At 46.8% G+C, this 14,113-nt stretch overlaps 1 protein-coding gene across 5 annotated transcripts in view; it reads right to left on the reverse strand.

Annotated features, from left to right (window-relative positions):
• SPTBN1 (spectrin beta, non-erythrocytic 1) overlaps positions 1-14,113 on the reverse strand; it is a 116,059-nt gene that overhangs the window by 96,245 nt on the left and 5,701 nt on the right. The gene's annotated exons all lie outside the window — the stretch shown is intronic.

Below are 14,113 nucleotides of genomic sequence, written 5' to 3' on the forward strand. Positions count from 1 at the left end.
CTTGCCTTGGATCCTGAGCAGATTGGGCCTTATGTCAATATTATCTTATTTCATGATTCACCTAAATGATTCTTTAATTTAATAAGAATTAATACATTACCTCGGGAGAATTAGTACAGCGGGGTGATGCAGTTATGTAGGAATGCTTGCACACAAGTGGTAGAACCTTCTTTAGCTTTTACTTTTTAAAAGCTCAGAGTCTCTCAAATTTCAGATTTACACCTGCAGATTTACAGTAAAAAAAAAAAACAAACCAAAAACTAACCCTACGAAACCCAGAACAGCCCTGGAGCCATTTAGAAAGCGCTAATCCTGATCATTTTCCGCCTAATGACTGTTTACTACACAGCCCTTGGAAATGCTTGGCAGCTGTCCAGCGCTTCCCGCCTTTCCTCTCTCCCACACGCCCCTCCTGACAGCCATCTTGGGCCAGGACAAACCTCCCGAGGAGAAAGCTCTCCGCAGCCTTTCCAGCCTCGAGAAGCTCCGCTTCCCGGGGGAAATCCTCAGCCTTCTTTCACTTTCGAGGCAAAACCAAAATCCCCAAGCTTTCGAAACCTCACAAAAATGAGAGCCCGGTGCAGAAAAATTAAACGGACCAGAAAACTCAGGTGTTTTCAAGGATTTCAAAACCAACGTTGGTTTTAAATGAAGTGGGACCAGTTCTGTGATTCTCTGACCCCCACCAGGAACAGATTTGAGCAGCCCCACCCTACCACTTGTTTCAAATGCCATTCACCGTCACTTGGCATTTCAAGCTGGAACAATTATTCGCGGTCGGATGCTCTCCCCGCTCCTGACCAGCTGTGCTTTGATCTCCCCCTCGCAGCTCCCGTGGATCTGGAGGAGGCCCAGTTCCCCTCCTGACCGAAAAATGCAGCGTAACAGTTCCTTGGGGAAAGTGCAGCCTCACTGCAGCTCCCAGACCTCACACACGCCTGGGATGGGACCAGATGTCTCCTGGAGCCCTGACCACCGTCCTCTCCTTGGCTTCCACCCACGCGCCAGGCTCCAGAACCCCCGGTTAAAGTGAGGAACAAGATGTAAAAGCACAACAAGACTTTTAACTAAAAGGATCAGATCAGCGCTGCGTCCCTTTATGAGGGGAATTGGGGTAAGACAGAACCGCAAAATCCAGGTTTGAGTGAGGATGGTGGCTGCTCCAGGAATAAACCAAAAGCATAACCAATCCAATGTGCTACAATCAATATTTTAAATGAATTCAGTCCAGCCCATATTCAAATTAGGTCACCGGTAATTAAAGCATCCTTATTTGGAACGGTAAACCCAGAGAACGCCTGGATCAGAGCATTTCTCCAAGAGAATATATTAATGGAAGTGTTTGAAAATGCGTGATGCGCTCGTAAGAGGCTTTACTATAAACCTCAGGATTACACTATGCCAGCTTTTCAATTATTATACTCTCCATGAAAAGCCAGGCACTGGCAGCAAGAGGTTAAAGCAGACCTTGAAGCATGGCTTTGCCCTTTCTCTTCCAGAGGATCCCACTGTTGGTTCTTACTGCTGCACCACATGCAGCTGAACAGAAGCACTGAAGGTGGGATTTTAAACATCTCTATTAATGATGCCATCAGTGCCAACACAATACACAAGGGAAGCCTCATAACTTCACCAGGGACAGCAAAATCAGCCCCTGTAATTTCTGGAATGATCTGCTTGGTTGACTCCATCTTACAACTCACCACACTCCACCTCAGCCATTTTAATTCCTGAATGGCTGGAGTTGCTTTCCCTTCGCATGGCACTGCATAGCAGGCTCAGCTGTCCGGAGACCAGGGATCTCTCCCTCTAATGCACATGCAAGTGAAGGATGGAGACAAAAAAAAAGCCCTGAGTGAGGCTGAGGGGAGGTGGTGAGCAGCGGAGCGAGGTAATGTGACTGAATAAATAAAAATGCAGAAATTTTAGACTGTTCTTGTTCCAAACAGGCATCTCCGGAAAAGCTCCGCGCTCTGGTTCTCTCCAGAGGGTAATGTGAGTGCAGGCTGTGTCTGTGCTGCTTGAACAGCAGCCCCAGAGAGAACTCCCCCATTCCAAGCCACAGGAGTGGGCTGGCACCCACTGGGGCCTGGTGTGCAGACACTCAGAGGCAGGGCAGGAGCAGCAGAGCTGAACCTTTTCCATCAGAACCCGGGAACCACGTGGACGCACAAGTCCCACTCCCCCTAAGCATCCCTCCTGCAGGCCCACCTGCCTGGGAGCCCCTCTGGGATCTCTGGACCCTGCAAATGTCCCTGTTCTCCAAAACCAGGCATCTCCTGTGCAGAGGAGGGAGTAACACCCAAGTCACCGCAACCCAAGCCATGCATTCATGCCCACAGCCCCCAGCTCTGCTCCAAAAGGAGCTTCCTTCTCTCCAACAGCAGCTCCCAGCACAGCAATCTCTGTAATCCACAAGGACACACAGGACTGCACCAGCTTTGGAAAAACGTCAAAAGAAAAGGTTACCTGCAAATCCCAGAGTTCATTTTTGCCCCACTGCGGTGCTGTTCCTTGCACTCCAGCAGCAGTTCCAGCTCACAGATTGGCACAACGGAGCAGGAAGGAAACCAAGTCCTTTTCAATATTCCTTTCTGACATTCCACCATGCTAATGCAAGTTTCAGGCAAACAGAGCCTTCCCAGAGTAGCAGAGAACAAACAGAAAACAAGCTCTGGGCAATAGATGAACCTACAGGATCCACTTCGGTGCTTGTCCACCTGCAAGTGCCTGAAGGACGATCCTTTCCCTCAGCTCTTCCACAAGAATTGCTAGAAAGGTGCTGGAACTGTAAAATCCCTCTGGTCAACCATGACAAAAAGATACTTGTGCTGACTACCACATACTTGTTTACCAAATACATTACAAAAACTAGCACCAAACACGATTGTTACCTGAGCTAAAACATGAACAGTATTCCCCTGACCAGAAATTTTAATTTAATCTACCCAGAGCAGCCTGTGGAAGGACAGACCCAAACAAGCCATATTTGACACAGATAGATTAGACAGATGGTACAGTGTGGTATAAAGGGGATTTGTGCCTGCTTGACTTTGGCATGGCTCAATTACTTATTAATTGCAGATACACAAGAGTTGTACTGGGTATTTTACAAAGATTTAATGCCTATCAAAACTTCATACCGCTCAAAGTTACCAGAGGTTCTGTACAACAACAGAGGGGCTGTTTTGCAGCTCAGTTCTGCTGCACACTCTTCAGAGCCTACTGTGATGTATTTTGATATAGAAGTGGGTATAAGCAGCAAAACTACCAGTGCTGTGTTCTTGCAGAAGCTTTGAGCTACCCGTGAATTTAGGGAAATCAGCTGAAAGATGAATAAAACCCCTGATTTAAACTAAAACCTCTAAATTCCTGAAGGCTGCTGAAAATCTCAAACATCACAAGGAAGGCACCCTCCTCTGTATTCCTCTGCTCCCTTCCCCAGTGGCTGCTATCGGATTCTTCCAGGATCCCGGTGAAGCACAAGATTTAAAGATGTTGTTACAGGAAACACAGAGGGGGTGAAATTCAAAACTGGGGACCATTCAAGCCGGAGTTAATGCCAGGAGCCCACACATATGGCAGGAACAGCAACACTGATTTAAACCAGGCCGTTTTCCCTACAGCCCCTTATCCCTTGGGATCAGTATTTCTGGCACCTACTGACACCGCCCCAGCGCCATCCCGTATTGGAATTCCACAGTCTGGAGCACGCTGAGACCAGGTGGATCTGTTGTCCTGAGAGCTGTAGCACAGCAAGGCACCTCTCCAAGCTGGCCAAACCCAGAACAAAGCAGGGTGTGGGTTCCAGGCAGGAGGGGGATCTGGAGAGCAGGAAATTACGGAGAGCCTCAGACATTCTGTGCAGGGCTGCCAGCTCCCGCCTCCCGTCCGAGATGGACCCAGCCAGGCACCAGGACTGCCATTTCACAGGACAAAAATGACTCCTTACTCACAGCCTCCTCCCAGGCCAAAGCAGGCATCCATGACCTCATCTCCCACTGGCACAAGGGGAGGGTCTGGGCTCCTGTGTGGATGTGTCAGTCAGGAGTAACCTAACCACAGACAAATTATCAGCTAAAATAGAACAGCCATGCTCAACTGTCCGACAGGAGAGTTGGCTGTGCAGGGGAATAAATAAACCTGCAATGGGACAGACTGTGGGTTTGGGGAAATGGATACTCGTATTTTCACTTTACCTCTCTGATGTTAAACCTTTCCCTGCTGTTTTGTAACTCTGAGTGAGCACAAACAACACGTTAATTAACCACTTCTACCGAGGGGTTCAAGTTTAGCCTCACCATCTCTCCTTTTAGCAACAAAACCGGCAGAAAATATCAAAATCAACATTTTACCCCCAAAGCAACTACTTCTGTAACTCTAGACATCTCATCTGACACAAAACAGCACCGAGGTCCCAACCCAGAGCCTCTTCCTTACCTGCAGCAAAATGCTGGAAGCTTCATTTTCACAGGTATTGGACACCAACAACTCCCATCCAAATTTATTGGGTCTCCAATGCTCCAAGCCTGAGGCTAAAACTCTGATCTCCCTCCTTTCATTATCCCAAACAGTCAGCCTACAGCAGCTGTGTCTCTAGCACAGGGATTTCAGGATACCTCCCCCTGCCCAAGCTTTGGGAAGGCTCACAAGGTCAGAGCAGGCAAAAGTCATCATCTGCTTTGCAAGTCCAGGGAATACCCACAAAACTTTCAACCAAGAAAAAAATCACACCCATCAGTACATTTACTTCAGTGCAAGTGAAACAGGAAAGTGGACACACCACAAAACATCCTGGGAGGAGCCCTATGAGCAGCTGGTGGTCACCGGGCTATGCAGGAATTCCCTAGTCGGGGAATGCTGTTATAGGGCTTGGTCTGGCCTTTATTCTTCCCCATTTAGGGCTTTCTCCCCAGATCACAGGGCACCTGAGCACACATGAGCCCAAATCCTACTCCCAGGAAGGCTCTCCCAATCTGGGTCTTGGGAATTCTGGTCTCTACCTCAGCCCTCACTGCTTTACTCTGACAAATGAAGACGTGGACAAATTTGCCTGCAGGTATCCATGCCAAGATTAGGAGAAAAGAGGTTCTGAATCAGAAGAATTAGGGCCATATTTGAAGCTTGGCAGGAATTACAGCTTGGATTCGCCTGCTCCTCCGGCAGATTTTCTTTCATCAAGACTAGCACTGCTCCCTCTCCCTCCTCCCACTTGGACCTGTTACTAAATTAATCAAGGATGGTTCATGAGCAAGTTGAGGGCAAGAGATCTGAAATTCAGCCCTCCTGAGAACAGCCAGCCATAAGTCTGAACAGCTTCTTTTTCCTTCCCTTACAGAGTAACGCTCAGCATTCTTCTTGACGTAACTTTCAATTTTGCTCACCTTCCCAAAGCTGGTCTGGATTTTTGTCAATGAAAAATGAGTACTGAAGCCAAGGTCCCTTAAGATATTCCAGATACTTTTACTTTCATATCCTCCAAAAGTTATCTGAGAAAAACCAAGACATGGCTGCAGCAACCTGGGCACAGGCTGGCAGGTTCATGAGGACACTGTGATTTGAAAATGAAAATAACTGAATAAAGCTGAAGGAGACAAAAGATGTAGGGTTGCCAGACCTAAAAGTGAAGGTGATACCTGACAGGAAGTATCAAGATCGCTGCCACCAGTAGGCAGTGCCATCGCAGCCATGGAAATGCACAACCTCCACACCTGGACTATCCAGAAGTGACACCGCTCACCCATCTTCATCCATAACTCAAATGTAACAGAGGAGAATAAAAATTAACTTATTTGGGAGGCCTGGATAATCTCTCTTATCTCCTGTGAGCATGCTCTGCCCAGGAAACAATGCCAGTGTGAAGAATTTAATCCCTCCAGGATGTTACTGAATTAAAATAATGCACTTAACTGCTCACCCCAGCACCAATATGGTGTGAGAAGTGCGTCAACATCTCTGTATATAAAGTGGTTAATAGGACTCAGGTAAAGACATTAGGGGGACACTGGTGGCCTGCAGGGCAGCTCCCTGCACAGCACACACGGACGTTTCACCGCATCAGCACTGCCTTTCAAAGACAAGCCACTCAGTTCTCCCTGGATTGCTAAAGCAAGGGGAACTAAAACTCATTTCTGCACAGATCTGAGCTAAGACAGCTGCCTTTGGTGCAACAGGCACAAGTACCACACCTGAGGGACCTGATACAAATCTAAGCCCAGGAATCTTGGCTCCACTTTCAACAACAGGTCACCTGGACAAGAGAAAAATCACTGGCTGATTGAGAGACCCTGACCAGCAGCCAGAGGCCAGTGCAGACCAGCACTGAGTCCTGGTGTGTGACTAGCCATGCCATGCCCTGTCCACAGCGTGTTGGTTCTTTTTGGTGTTTCATTTGTGACTGAAATTTGTGCCCTTTTGGGTTTCCAAGATATGGGCTTTGTGACCAGAACAGGGTGGCTGGGTGCCAGGGGAAGTAGGAGGACACACAGGGACCTTCCCTTTCTTGGAGCACCTCCTAAAGGAGGGAAGAGCTCCGAAGACAGCTGCCGGGGCACCGAGGGGGAGTGTTAGGGCGCTGGAGTGCTGTGATCCCAAAGTGATTCCAGACACAGCGACGACACGGAGATTTATCAAGCTCTTCCCTCACTGCCAGCCTTCTGGCAGCACACGTCCCCACAGCCAAAGTGGCATTCCTGCTGGGGGAAATCCAGGACAAGCCTGTTAGGCTACTGATAATACTGTCAGAGAAAAGCATTCTGGTTTTGCCGCGTGGGATCCACCTGCTCCAGGATTCTCTCCCAAGAAGGCTCCAGCTGTGATGGATGGTCATTAGAGGGGTTTGCAGCTGAGCACAACTGGTTGAACCCAACTTAAGCTGATAAATGTTAGTGCTGGTCTCCCTACAGAAAGGGGAAAAAGGATCTCCTTTCCCTTGGAAATTCTAAGGCAAAGAGAGCAGTCTTTCCATCACTCACCTGGACCAACAGGATTATATGGTCAAATTAGATTTTCCTTCACCCTTATTTTTGGCTAAACAGTGTTTGCTGAAAGCCTTCCTGGGCTTCATTTCTGTGAAAAAAGGTTGTTTGGTTCCTTCCTTGCCTCATAATATCATTAAGATGACTTTCAAGCCACACGATAAATCCATTTTTCCCTCTTAAATCTACAATGGTCATTTCTGTTTGCTTGTCCTTTATTTCACTCTAGAGGAAATTCTCTTTTCCAATATGTCTTTTGTTGATGGCAAATGGAAGGAAATCATTTTACTGAAATGGTATTTTATTATTAAATTTTGCATTAGTTAATGCACAAGAGCATTGGAAGGGGGAGGAACATAAACACCTGCTTTTCAATTTGTGCATTCTTGAAACGTGTAGGCCGAGGATATCAGCACTTGGAGCACACAACCCGACTTGCCAAGCCCTTGATCTTCCCACTGAGTTCAATCCTCGGGATGGTCCCACCCTTGTAAGCGGCCTCCCAAAGGCAATTAGTGGCTTGCTGCAATTTGCAGTGCTCCTGCCACAGACACGGAGGGAGGGCTGTACCCACAGCCCTGAGAAAGAGGCAGGTCTGCCTCACACCCGCTGCCAGGTGGTCCCCAAATCCTTGTCTGGCAGCCATCGGGATCGGAGCCTCGTTCTGATGAAACACTCTCAATGCAGTTTTCTACTTAAATCCCCATTTTTCTTCTCACTTTCCTTCCACTCTTATTTTCTCCATTTTCTTTTGGCTACTTCTCACTTCCTTTTGATCCACTTCTTGCTTGCTTCTCTCTCCCACCTGCCTGTCCTCTGTGGTCAACAACAACCCCAGCAGATGAGGGGTGAAGAAACAGCGGTGAAGAATCCTCAGCTCAACTCCCACACAGCTCCAGCCTCAGGGCTCAGCCTTTGACTCGTTCAATATTAAACTCCTCAGCTGAGAATAAGGAAAGGATGTCTCTGTTCACAGCTATTTTTAACACTGCAGAGAAGGTTTAATATATGAATATCAGAATTGCAATAGCATTTGCAAGAGGAATGGACTATTTTTAGTAAAGCACCGTCTTTATGGATGCCTCACAATCACAGCACTGTAATAGGGAGAGGTGACCAAAGAGGAGGCTGTGACAAAGCTCTGTGCAAAGGCTTGTGCTTCCTATGCCATTTTGAATTCTGCAAGGAAACAGAGTGGGGGAGACTTACCATAGCCTCCAACAGAAACCACCATGCACAAAGCACAAAATTACTAATTATGAAAGTTTTCCAACATCCATCTGCTAAGCCCAGCCAGGTGTCACAGCTAAAATCGGAGCTGGAAGGTCGGCACATGCACACAACATCCTTTCTTCTCCATCCCTCAGCAGCCCTTAAAATTAAAAGACATTAAAAAAAACCTACATCCCAAACTCCCAGCTAAAATTAACCATAAGCCTGGTATAAAAATTCCCTCAGCTGCATTTCTTCTGGCCTTTGCCGGGTTTCTGTTTGCTGCGACACTCAAATTACAACGTCTCCTCCCCCTTGTTGTTGACACCACGAGACAGCCCCTGGCCTTCCTTCTAAACCCAGTAACTCAGGAACAAGCCCATGAATTTGGGTTGTTTGGATTCCCCCACCACAAAATGCAACTTTTAAACAACACACTTCCAAACACACCTAATGCTAATCCCATTCCAATCCATCCCATCCGACCTCCTGGCTCCCATGGCTACCACCTGCCAACATCGGGAACAAGTAAAGCAAAGTAACTCCTGCCAAGAGAGCCAGGAAAATTCCTCATTGTCCCTGAGGAGACCTGGGTTCTCTAAAAATAAATCTAAGAATATGTGCCAAGTGCCAGTCACCAAACGCAAGGGCACATCAGTTCCCCAAATGTGTCACTCATCAGTCCCTGTAGGAGAAACCCAAACCCAAACCCCAGGTAAGGCTGACATGGTCATTGCACTGATGGAGGAGCTGTTACAAGTACTTCACAGTACTATTATTATTATTATTACATTATTATTATTATTATTATTATGGTGATTATTATCTGCAGTTATTTTGGAGCCTCCCATCTTAACACCCTGATTCCCAAACCACTACCCCAGGGAACAGGAAGCTCTCTATGGCAGGTCACATCCAAGACTTCTCCGAGGAGTAGCAAAGGGTTTTCCGAGTGATTCTTGGGGAACAGATCCCTGAGGTGCAATATTCAAGGACCAAGTATCAGCACAAAACCCACGAGCACTTAGAGGCAGAATCCAGCATCCATCCAGCCTCTGATTCCTGACACATTCTGAGGTCCAACAGTTAACCCAACAAGGCCACCACTGACCATGTCCCCAAGTGCCACATCCACAGAGCTTTTAAATCCCTCCAGGGCAGCTGTGCCAGGGCTGGACAACCCTTCCCACAGAAGATTTTTCCCTACTATCCAACCTAAACCTCTCCTGGTACAAACTGAGGCATTTTCCTCTCTGCAGAAGATATTAGCAGGCAGCAAGTGATATCAGTCAAAACCAGAATGGGCAGATTTTTAAAAGGAACAAAGACTTATTGCTCCTGTTGACAACCCACACGGGAAATCTTCTTAGATTTTAACTTAATCAAGGAAGGAAATTGTGTACCAAACATTCCAGTCTGCTACTGTATGCGGAGACCAATTCAGAGAAACAGGAATTGAGTGGTATATTCCAATTACTACACAGGTAATTTCAGTGCTTTGTGTTTGGGCAAAACAAGATTATCATTTGGAACACTAAGACAAGAGGCTTGGTCATTTGCAAGGCACAAAGCAAATTCAAAACCTGCTTTGTTGCTCGGGTAATATTTGCATAATAGTTATTTATATGTATGATGAGTGTAAGCACAGTTTCAGGACAGTTAGCCAAGGTGAGTCGCCCAGCTCTTTAATCCTCTAATAACATGCTTGGGATGCAATTTGGGAATTCATTCCCCTCTGATGGAGCAGCTGTGCTGCTGCATAGTGACCATTTCTCAATGCTCATCCCCATCAAATTGCACTGTTTTGATCAATCCACAAAGCAGAGCATTAAAAATGCATACAAGGATATTTTTGTTCCTTGATTTATGTATCTGCATGCCCTCCTAGCTCTCCTTTAGATATGATGGCCGAGCTACTAAACACCGGCAAGGGGCCGCATTTATCCCAAAATACACATAAAATCGTAGTGGTAAGTCTGCTACGGGCGCCGATCTAATCGACTTGGCTGAAAATTAATTTCAGGCCCAGAGCTCTTCCATGGCTCCCTGGATTCCTGCCACAGCTTATGACAACCAGAAGTTAAAACTGCAAACAGCTGTCCTCCTGTTAGAGGCACCCTGGAATAACATGGATGCTCTGCTCAGAAAACTGCCCTAAAGGTGACGCGGGGGTTCATCACCCCATGCCAGGAATCCGAGGAACTTTGGGACTCTCTGAACTCTGCAGCAGCTCTCCTGTGCCACTGCAACCCCAAGTGATTCGTGTTATTTTCTGCTGGTCAGCAGCAGCTGTAGAAACATCCCTCAGCGCTCCGCCTCGTCCTGGAATGTCCATGTGCTCCTCACCTGTCAGCCCTGCTGCAGCCAACACATCGTTTGTTTTCACCGGGCTTCTTCCCCACTCCTTCAGAGGAAGATCCTACAAAGCCTCCAAAGTTCTGGTCTGCCTCAGTGAATATCCAAGCAGGCATCTCCAGATCCTGCTCCAGCCCTGCAGCTGATCTTTGCCGCACTTGCTGCAGCAGCATAATCTCACTCGGGATTTACTACCTGATTAGGATTGCTCCGACTAAAAACACAGCTAGGTAAGAGCTGTGTGCTCCCTGTCACCTGCCTATGGAAAGGGATCACCATCCCTGACTCCGACATTTTGGGATCTTGTAGCTTTTTTTACAATCTTTACATTTCTAAAATGGTTCTGAAACACAACTGAGCAATACAAAATTATCTCAGATATAGGCTGGGCTCAATGATCTCAATCTTTTCCAACCTAGTTAATTCTGTGATTCTGAGATATTCTTATTTCTCTATGAAAAGGATTTAAAACCTCAAGTCCCAGAATGACGATGTAAATGGACACAACATCCCATGCTAGGATGCAGTTGTGCAACTTGGCACAAGTTGGGATTCAGATACTTCATTCTCAAGTTTCACAGAGCAAGAAGAATCACAATACTGCAACGAAAATAAGCATGGAAAGTCCCTTTTTTCTTACTGAACAGTGAAGAAGCAGGTTTGAGTCTCATTCCTAAGATGGCAGATAGTACAGACCATTACTGCGCCATGGGGACTCGTCTGGGGAAAATATCTTTACTTCTTTGTGGTATATGTTTAATGCAAAGTCACCTTATTCTTGTTTGTCTAGCATACAATGAGAATAGATCTCTAAAAATAACCTGCTTCCCCCCTCTTCCAGCTCCTCGTGGCAGTTTCACTTATTATTAGCCATTATTCACATCTCTTACATAAACTGCAATTTCTGGAAATTTTTATGCCTCCTGATACAAAACCTGAAAGTGAGCAAGACTGGAGAAGGCAGAGCTCACTGAAACCCCACCGGGTTGCAGTTTTTCGCCTCTCTTTCCCTTTTACCTGGGTTTGATGTCATCACGTCCTTCCTTGGAGCAGCAATAAATCTCCTTTACACACCCGGGCGCTGGGAAGCTGCAAAGCTGGATCAACGGGGCACCTGGGGTCAGGGAATCCCCCCGGTGGGCACAGGGGTGGGGTTGCTGCGCCACATCCTCCTTCCCAGGCAAGCTCAGAGCACGACCACTTCATCTTGAGGGCCACAGCTTTCCCTTCCCGAGGGACTGTGGAGCAGGGCAACAGAGAGCCTGGCAGCTGCAGCTGAGTCAGTGTCCTCCCCACGGAGAACCTCGGTGGCACAGGGGATATGACACTGCTCTGCTCCAAGCACAATCCCTGTGCATCTGATTCCTGGTGCCGGGCATGTCACTCCTGGTCCAGGTTTGTTGGGAGTCACATCTTGTGGGGCTCGGGAGCTGAACTACACCAGGCTGGCGGTGCACACCAGAAGCTGAGGGATATTTTCCACAAATGACCTCTAATCCATTTGCCTTTCCAAGAGCACAGCTCGTCCTCAAATCTGCAGGCACCAAAAGGTCACGACATACAGCACTCCAGACTTTTTGTTCTCAATCTTACGATTTCCCTGACAATCCCACTTTTATTTTCCCTTTCACAGAGCTCCTTGTGCAGGTCCCTGCAGCAGTGCAAACACACATCCCGGGAATGGTTATTTGGATCCATGCTTTTCTTGGGCAGCCTCTCACCAGGGCTAAACAACCACCTGCTGAGTCAGGATCTCCCAACCTTGCTCCCAACCCGGCCGCCCCCGCACTTTCCTCACACTATCCCATTTAGCAGTCACCTCATCCTCTTTCCGTAAGAAACTAATTCGGGCACCCCAGGTTTAAAGTTTAACTGGCTTATGCTAACCACTAAAGCGGCACAATCAGATTCTTCCCTTGACAAATTTGACGTGGGGCCGAAAATCAAATTTGCTTCTTTTTCCCCTTAAACAAAACCATCTACGGTCTGCAGTGGTAAGCCACTCCTCATTTGAATATCCAAACACTGGCTGTTTGCATGCAGGGGCTGGTGCCAAAAGCCTGTCACCCACAGCCAGCCCAGGCACGTCTGAGGCCGCTAAACTGATTCATCTCTGCCTCGATACGTCCAGACTGTTCAAGATGAATTTGAAGAGGCTCCTACTGACCTACGCTGAGGTAAAACCCATCTCCTTGCTCATTCAGGTGATGATGAGGATGATACAAATGGCTTTTCCTGTGCTGGGAACTTGTGTGGTTTTACCACAGCTTTTTCCCCTCTTACCTGCAGCCAAAGACTTAAGAGGGATTTAAGATGACTGCTCTCAAAATGTAAATGGAATATATTACCAGAAAAACCCGCCTGAACCCTCAGTCAATAATCCATTTTTAGGAAAGAATTTGTGCGAAAATGAGGTAAGTGATAACTTTGCAGATCTCCTGTTATCCACGGTGCTATTTTAGGGAGAGTGTGACTGCATTGGGCTTGTCGCAGAGTCCTGCTTCCAATCTCCTGGCAGGTCCCCAGCACATTCCAGTATTTAACGCACAAGGCTCGTTGGGATGCAGTCCCACTTATCTCCCAGACACATTGACTAAGACTTTCCCACATAAACTGACCCACCCTTTAGTAGCAAGAGGTCACTCAGTACAATCAGCCTTCAAATGAGGAAAACAATCAGGAAAAGCTTCTCTGATGCCAAAAACACCAACAGAATAAAACACAACAGGCTCCAGTGTTTGTTTTATGAAAACTTGAAAACTGCAAGGCAGATTTTTCAACTTGTGATAACCAGTGCAGCCCCACCAAAGTCAACCAGGTTTCTTTCAGGCTGAGGACCTAGTCTCCTAAAAGCATCTAAAATAAGATGCTGTAAGAAAACAATACCCCTTAAAAATATTAAAAATAAAAAGCAATTAATCCATTCATCTTTTACTATGATGAAATTGTAGAGAGTTTGTTGTAGAGCGTGGCATCACGCTCCAAATGAAGTCACAATATTTTACATTACGAAAAAGAAGCAACTGTTAAACTAACCAGGTTATCTTTATCCCATATGGATCCTACACGACCAAGAATTCCTGTTAAATTATGGAGAACTCTCCTGACTTCTTCACTGCATGATCCAGGCTCTAGCAAAGGGTGATCTACTGGATGATCCTCCTGGATCAAACACCCAGACCTTATAAGGCAGATCTAGGCCCAAAGTCTCTTTCCAAAAATTAACTCCAAGCTGCATTCCAGAGTTGCTATAAATGTGTGTGCTGCTGGTACCCCGGAGCCACAAGCCATCTACCCCATCTGCAGGGACCCTGAAATATTTTCATTGAATATTTGTTTACTAAGAGAAAAGTCAGTGAAAGCCCTTGGCAAGAAAAACCTCAGCACTGGTTTAGTTACTGACAAAAGCCAACACCTGGAATGCCCAAACCCAAAACCTGTGGGTGTTCAAATAAGTGTATCTACGTTAAATTAGTTTACATACAGCAGGCAGCACCTTCCCCCTTTCAAGCCAAAAACCAGAGGAGCTACTTGCTATAATTAGCTGAAGCACTTGTAGTGTCTAGGCA

Source organism: Hirundo rustica, chromosome 3, assembly GCF_015227805.2.
Source record: "Hirundo rustica isolate bHirRus1 chromosome 3, bHirRus1.pri.v3, whole genome shotgun sequence".
In the NCBI taxonomy this organism is placed as follows: domain Eukaryota; kingdom Metazoa; phylum Chordata; class Aves; order Passeriformes; family Hirundinidae; genus Hirundo; species Hirundo rustica.